Raw genomic sequence first — 6,087 nt, 5'->3', positions numbered from 1 at the left:
TCACGAAAGATCCCATTTATTAAACAATGATTCTAGATTGCAAGGTATCTTCTGATCGCAAATATTGGCTTGCCCAAATATTTATTGCCTTTAGTTAAGATAGTTTTCCATCATAATCTATAAAAATCAGATAAGAACCCACTTGAAATTCTCTTTACTGGACTTAATCAGCTTGGGCAGTTATTATTCAACCATTCTTACTATACTGATAAGTCATGTTAACATTTTCGTAAAAGTGAGGATGATGACTGAGATGCTAAAACAGCCCTGATAAGGCATTGTCTTCCTTTTGAATTAATTGATATAATTGAATATTAGTTTCAGTTGTACAGTATAAAGATTCAATATTTGTGTATATTGCGAAATGATCACCATAATTAGTTAACATCCATCACCATACATACAAGTGTTTTTCCTGTGATGAGAATTTTTAAGATATACTCTCTTAGTAACTTTCAAACATACAATACAGTATTATTAACTATACCCTTTCTTTAGTATATTAACTATACTCTTTCTATAGAGAGACATTCATCCTGAGTGTGTGGTTGAAATAAGGGATACACCAATAACTGCAGTGGAACAACTGGTAAAGCAAGGCTTTAAGGATCCAGCGAATGACAAGTGGGGCAATTTGTCACAGCAGTAAGATGGATCTGGAACAGCCCAGGCCAACAGCCTTGCACACAGCAAGCACTCTATTGTAGCAAGGGCTTTAAGCAGATCAGGAAGTCAAGAGGCAAATGTGAGAGGAGGAAGATCAGCCCCAGGCACAAGTATGGAGTAGATACATTTTTGCTCAGTTTCAGAACTCTACACCTCATTTGTTTCTCCGGATGTTTTGGCGCAACCTTATTCCTGCCTCGGGCATTCAATCCTAAAATGTGCATCTGGTTTCCTCAAATATCCTCAGGGCCACTCTCACCTTACTTCCATTTCATCTTTCTACCTAGAAAATTCAAAGTATATTATCTCCTAACACATATCAAAAAATTGTCTCCTAACCTCTATTTTGCATTCTTTGATTTCACTTATCTACACATGAAAGCAGTTCTATACCACATTCACTCTAAAATGCTAATGGCTGGGGGTAAAAAAAAAAAAAAAAAAAAAGAAAGATTATTCCACTCAGGAAGATTTACATTTTTAAAGCTGTCTGTAACTTAACCAACGTTTTCATGTGAAATTTCAGGAGGCATAGTGTTAAAAGTGAGGATGATTTTTTTTTTTTTAACATTCCAGAGCCATTGCAATGTTTGCTATTCAGATCATTGTTTTCTCCACCTTACTATCAAGGGCTGTTTCTTCTACTGAAAACAGCTGTAATCATAAACCAAATATAATCCCCATCCATACACAGTATAGGAGAGACTATTAATAATTTGTCTGTTGTTCTCAGACACTTATAAATACAAACGTAAAAATATTTGTGCCTGTCTCCTAATACCTTACTCCTCAATGTGATGGTCAACTCCTAGGTACATCATCCATTAGGGATTTACTGAGGAACCTGCAACTTCTACAGGGTTATGTACCCCAGACACATTTTTTTTTAAAAAAGGGATCTAACATAAAGAAACTTAGAGGGGCACCTGGGTGGCTCAGTTGGTTAAGCTTCTGACTTCAATTCCGGTTATGACCTTGCAGTCAACTCCGGTTATGACTGAGCCCTGCATCAGGCTCTGTGCTGACAGACAAGAGCCTGGAGCCTGCTTCAGATTCTGTGTCTCCCTCTCTCTCTGTTCCTCCCCCACTTGCCTCTGTCTCCCCCTCTGTCTCTCTCTCTCTCAAAAATAAAGATTTAAGGGGCGCCTGGGTGGCTCAGTCGGTTAAGCGTCCGGCTTCGGCTCAGGTCATGATCTCGCGGTCTGTGGGTTCGAGCCCCGCGTCAGGCTCTGTGCTGACAGCTCAGAGCCTGGAGCCTGTTTCGGATTCTATGTCTCCCTCTTCCTCTGACCCTCCCCTGTTCATGCTCTCTCTTTCTCTGTCTCAAAAATAAATAAATATTTAAAAAAATAATAATAATAAAAAAAAATAAATAAAGATTTAAAAAAAATTTTTTTATAGGAACTTAGACTATTTTGGTGAAGAAAAAAATGTAAAAGAAAAATTTCACTTAAATGTCAACTTAAGTCATAACAAATATGAATATGTGAACTACTGTGGACTAATAATCTGTGCACAGATTTTCCCTTATATGCTAAAGTGTTCTTGATAGTTTATTATTGACCTTAGGAAAGTTAGAAATTCTAGGATCATGAGGAAGCCTACTTCTTCAATGATGACTCTTTTTCAACTGGCATAACCATTTCTTTATCTTATCCCTGGAAAAATTAACTACTCTTGATTATTTTCAAATGTAGAACAAAATCTAGGAAAATAAGCATCAAGATAAATAATAATATAATGGGTCCAACTCATTAAGTGAAATAAGAATCTGAGGCTATAGAGACTCTAATTAATGGAAATGTACTTCTTTATAGTAAAATGGTAACTAATAAATATAGCATAAATGACGTTAGAAAAGCATCTATGATGGTCAAAACTAATAGGTAAAATTTTGGCGAGGAACTGCTAATTTACATGGTCTCAAAAATGTTTCCCATAAGTTACAAGGGGAAAATTACTAACTTTGCAGTAAAGAACCTGGCCAATTCCACCTTAATTATGTGATCAAAGTCAACAATAATGTTAGGAAAAACCAGCATCATACACCTCCTGATATACACTGAGAACAACATAGTATCTCTTTACTGATACTACTGACAAGAATATGTACCTGAATCTAATCATGATAAAAGATGAAACAAACCTAATAGCAATAACTGGTACTCTTCAAAAATATCAAGGTCAAGTAAGCAAAGAAAAGAGGAGGAACTTTCCCCAATTTATGAAAACTAATGGAACATAAAAATAAATGCAATGCATGATTTAATCCTGGAATAGAAAAAAAATGCATATAAAACATTACCGGAACAATTGACAAAATTTGAGTACAGACTATGGATTAGATAACAATACTGCATCATTGTCAAGTTTTCTGATTTTGACAACTGCAACTTTTGTAAGAGAATGTCCTTGTTCTCAGGAAACACACACTGAAATATTTAGGAAAAAAGACACTGTGCCTACAACTTACTCTCACATGGTTCACATAAAACAATCTCAATTTATATATATGATAAAGTGAGACAAAATGTAAACACTTAGTAAATCTGGGTAAAAGGTATCTGGGAAATGCTGATACTTTTCTTTCAAATTATCTGTATGTTTGAAATTGAATAAAAATATTTTTTTAAAAATTTTCACAAATAAATATCCCAGCCCAGTTGATATCATCAATTCTATCATCAAACGTTTATAAAGGATAAAGTAAATAAAATAAATAGGAAATATCACCAAGCATACAGAAACTTTTCAGCAAACATAACTTATTTTACTAGGTTAATATAATCTTGATATTACAACACTGAAAAAGACATTATAAGAAATTTACTGACTTATATCCCTCGTAAACACAGACACACAAGACTTTACCAAAATACAAGTTGAATCCATCAATATATAGAAAGGATAATACATCATGAGCAAGTAGATTTTATATTAGGAATGCAAGGTTAATTTAACATTCAAAAATCAACATAATTCACCATGTTAGAATAAATTTTTTAAAAATAAGTTCATCTCAATAGGTGCAGGAAAAACATTTGACAAGATTCAATTATATAATCATGATAGAAAAATCTTTAGCAAGCTATCAGTAGAAGGGAAATTCACTGATCTGATAGAGGAAATTCACTGATACACAAAAAAACTATAGCTCCAGACTTTATGATAAAATACAAATCAATCTCAGTGTAGGTTGAACAAAAACTATGGCAGTGTTAAATTTCTTAGTAATATTTTGGAGTTCCTAAGTATCTCCCGCCAGTTAAAAATTACGCCATCTGTTGTAACAATTGATGTTATTAAAGCCAACAGACATAAGAAAAATTCAAATTCTGCCTCAGTTCACTGCTATCTTTCTCCATGAAACCCTAGAGAAAATACATACAAAGAGCATTCAAAAAGAAAAGGAAAATAGTATTTTACTAATTACAACCGCTTTTTATTTTTTATTTTTTTATTTTTTTTTTAACGTTTATTTATTTTTGAGACAGAGAGAGACAGAGCATGAACGGGGGAGGGTCAGAGAGAGAGAGACACAGAATCTGAAACAGGCTCCAGGCTCTGAGCTGTCAGCACAGAGCCCGAGGCGGGGCTTGAACTCACTGACCACGAGATCATGACCTGAGCTGAAGTCAGCCGCTTAACCAACTGAGCCACCCAGGCGCCCCTACAACCGCTTTTTAGATTTAGGTTTCAAAATAAAGAATTTTGGTTAACTGAGATGGTATTTCTCATAAGAAAGTTAAACCCAAAAGTCTTCAATGTAACCAATGATCTTCCTAATTATCCATATTCCCTCCCTATCTCATTCCCTACCACTACCCTTTCCATGTTTAAACCAATAGTCTTGGATAATAAGATGAGAAAATTTACTTGCTCCTTTTGTATTATAGCTGAATAGGCAACTTGCTCTTAAATATATTGATAAGTAGGGTTTTAGAGCGTTTCCAAAGTAGTGATTATCAAACAGGGGTTTTGATATTAAAAGACTATATTAAAAGCCCATATTAAAAGACTTTTGAAGAGTCATGGAATACTGAAAAGTTATTTAAAAATCCAGTTTCAGAGTTTCAACTGACTTTTACATTTTTCTTTTCTTTTTATTTTTGGATGTCTGATCTTATTTATTACTCTTAGAAAAGCTCATTTTTGACTGGACTCAGGCTCAGAGATAGAATCTCTCAGAGAGGATAGTCTCTGTCTCTTGGCAATCTATTTCTGGCATTTTTCTTTGGTCCCCTTCATTGTCTTCACCAAAAGTTTTGCATATTCTGCAGCTTCTTCCTTATTTTTCTTAGTACACTGCTTTTTTTTTTTTTTTCAGAGCAACACTGATATTTGTGATAGAGGAACAACAAGACACTAAACCTTGGGCACTCTTGTTCTTATCTGCTTTGTTTAGGGGCTCTCTCACAACATATCAGAAGACATCATCTTCTCTAGAGAGACTGAAAAGTCTGTGGATTCTGCTAGCTCTTTTGGGCCCAGGCAACAAGGCACAGTAGTATCCATGAGTCCAGGAATATCCTTCTCCCCCTTTCTAACAATGACCAAATTGAGAACACTGAGATTGGCATCCACAACCTCATACAGATCTGTGCTTTCTTTCCCCCAGTCCTCCTTAGTCTGTAGCAGGAATGCCCCTTCTCAGCAGCAGGTGGAAAAGACCATGGGTCAAGACTCCCTGCTTCATGTGGAAGCCTTGTTTGCTATTGCCACCACTGGTTCGGACCATGTAACTCTTCCATTCTTCACCCAGAGCAACAGCAGCACCTTCTGTGGCCATATGCTTCTCATAGAAGGTACGGAGTTTGCATTCATCATCCACTTCAATGAGTTTCTGGCAGCCAGCAGCTGGGAAAGAGATGTTCAGCTTCATCCTAAAGCAGCATACCATCTCCTAGGTGCGACGACAAAGAAGTATCTTTTTTTTTAACTAACCCTACCTACACCCAATGTGGGACTTAAACTACAACCCTGAGATCAAGAGGTGCATGCTCTACCTACTGAGCCAGCAAGGTTCCCCTAGCAAATGGTTCTTTTATATTTTTTTCAAACACTTGAGCCGCCCAAAATGTATCATGCTGGTGCCTCTTTCCCAACTGGCTTTCTCCCAACTTTACAAAAGAAAGACCTACAGCTCATGCATCCCGAACTGTGCTATGGTGAACTTGCTCCAAGTTCTAAGAACCACCAAGGCAGCTGGGGAACAATTCCAAAAGAAGATGCTGATAAAATAAAGAAAATGAATGGAAATGAATGCATTTCCAAAACAGGTAGTTACTGATTATTTGCTTAAAACAAAATGGGGTGGGGGGCAGGAAATGCCCTAAATCTATCAACTGGTAAATCATTAAAAATAATTTTTTTATGGTAGTTGAGTCTGTGATCCTTAGCAGATAAAGAAGAAGTTCAAAG

General features: G+C 35.9%; 1 pseudogene; it reads right to left on the bottom strand.

The window, feature by feature from the left end:
• Window positions 1–4,812: 4,812 nt before the first annotated feature.
• Window positions 4,813–5,548, bottom strand: LOC102961940 (annotated as a pseudogene).
• Window positions 5,549–6,087: the final 539 nt, after the last annotated feature.

Source organism: Panthera tigris, chromosome A1 (assembly GCF_018350195.1).
Source record: "Panthera tigris isolate Pti1 chromosome A1, P.tigris_Pti1_mat1.1, whole genome shotgun sequence".
Classification (NCBI taxonomy): domain Eukaryota; kingdom Metazoa; phylum Chordata; class Mammalia; order Carnivora; family Felidae; genus Panthera; species Panthera tigris.
Note: the sequence above shows the minus strand (reverse complement) of the source record. Positions and strands in the feature narration are given on the sequence as shown.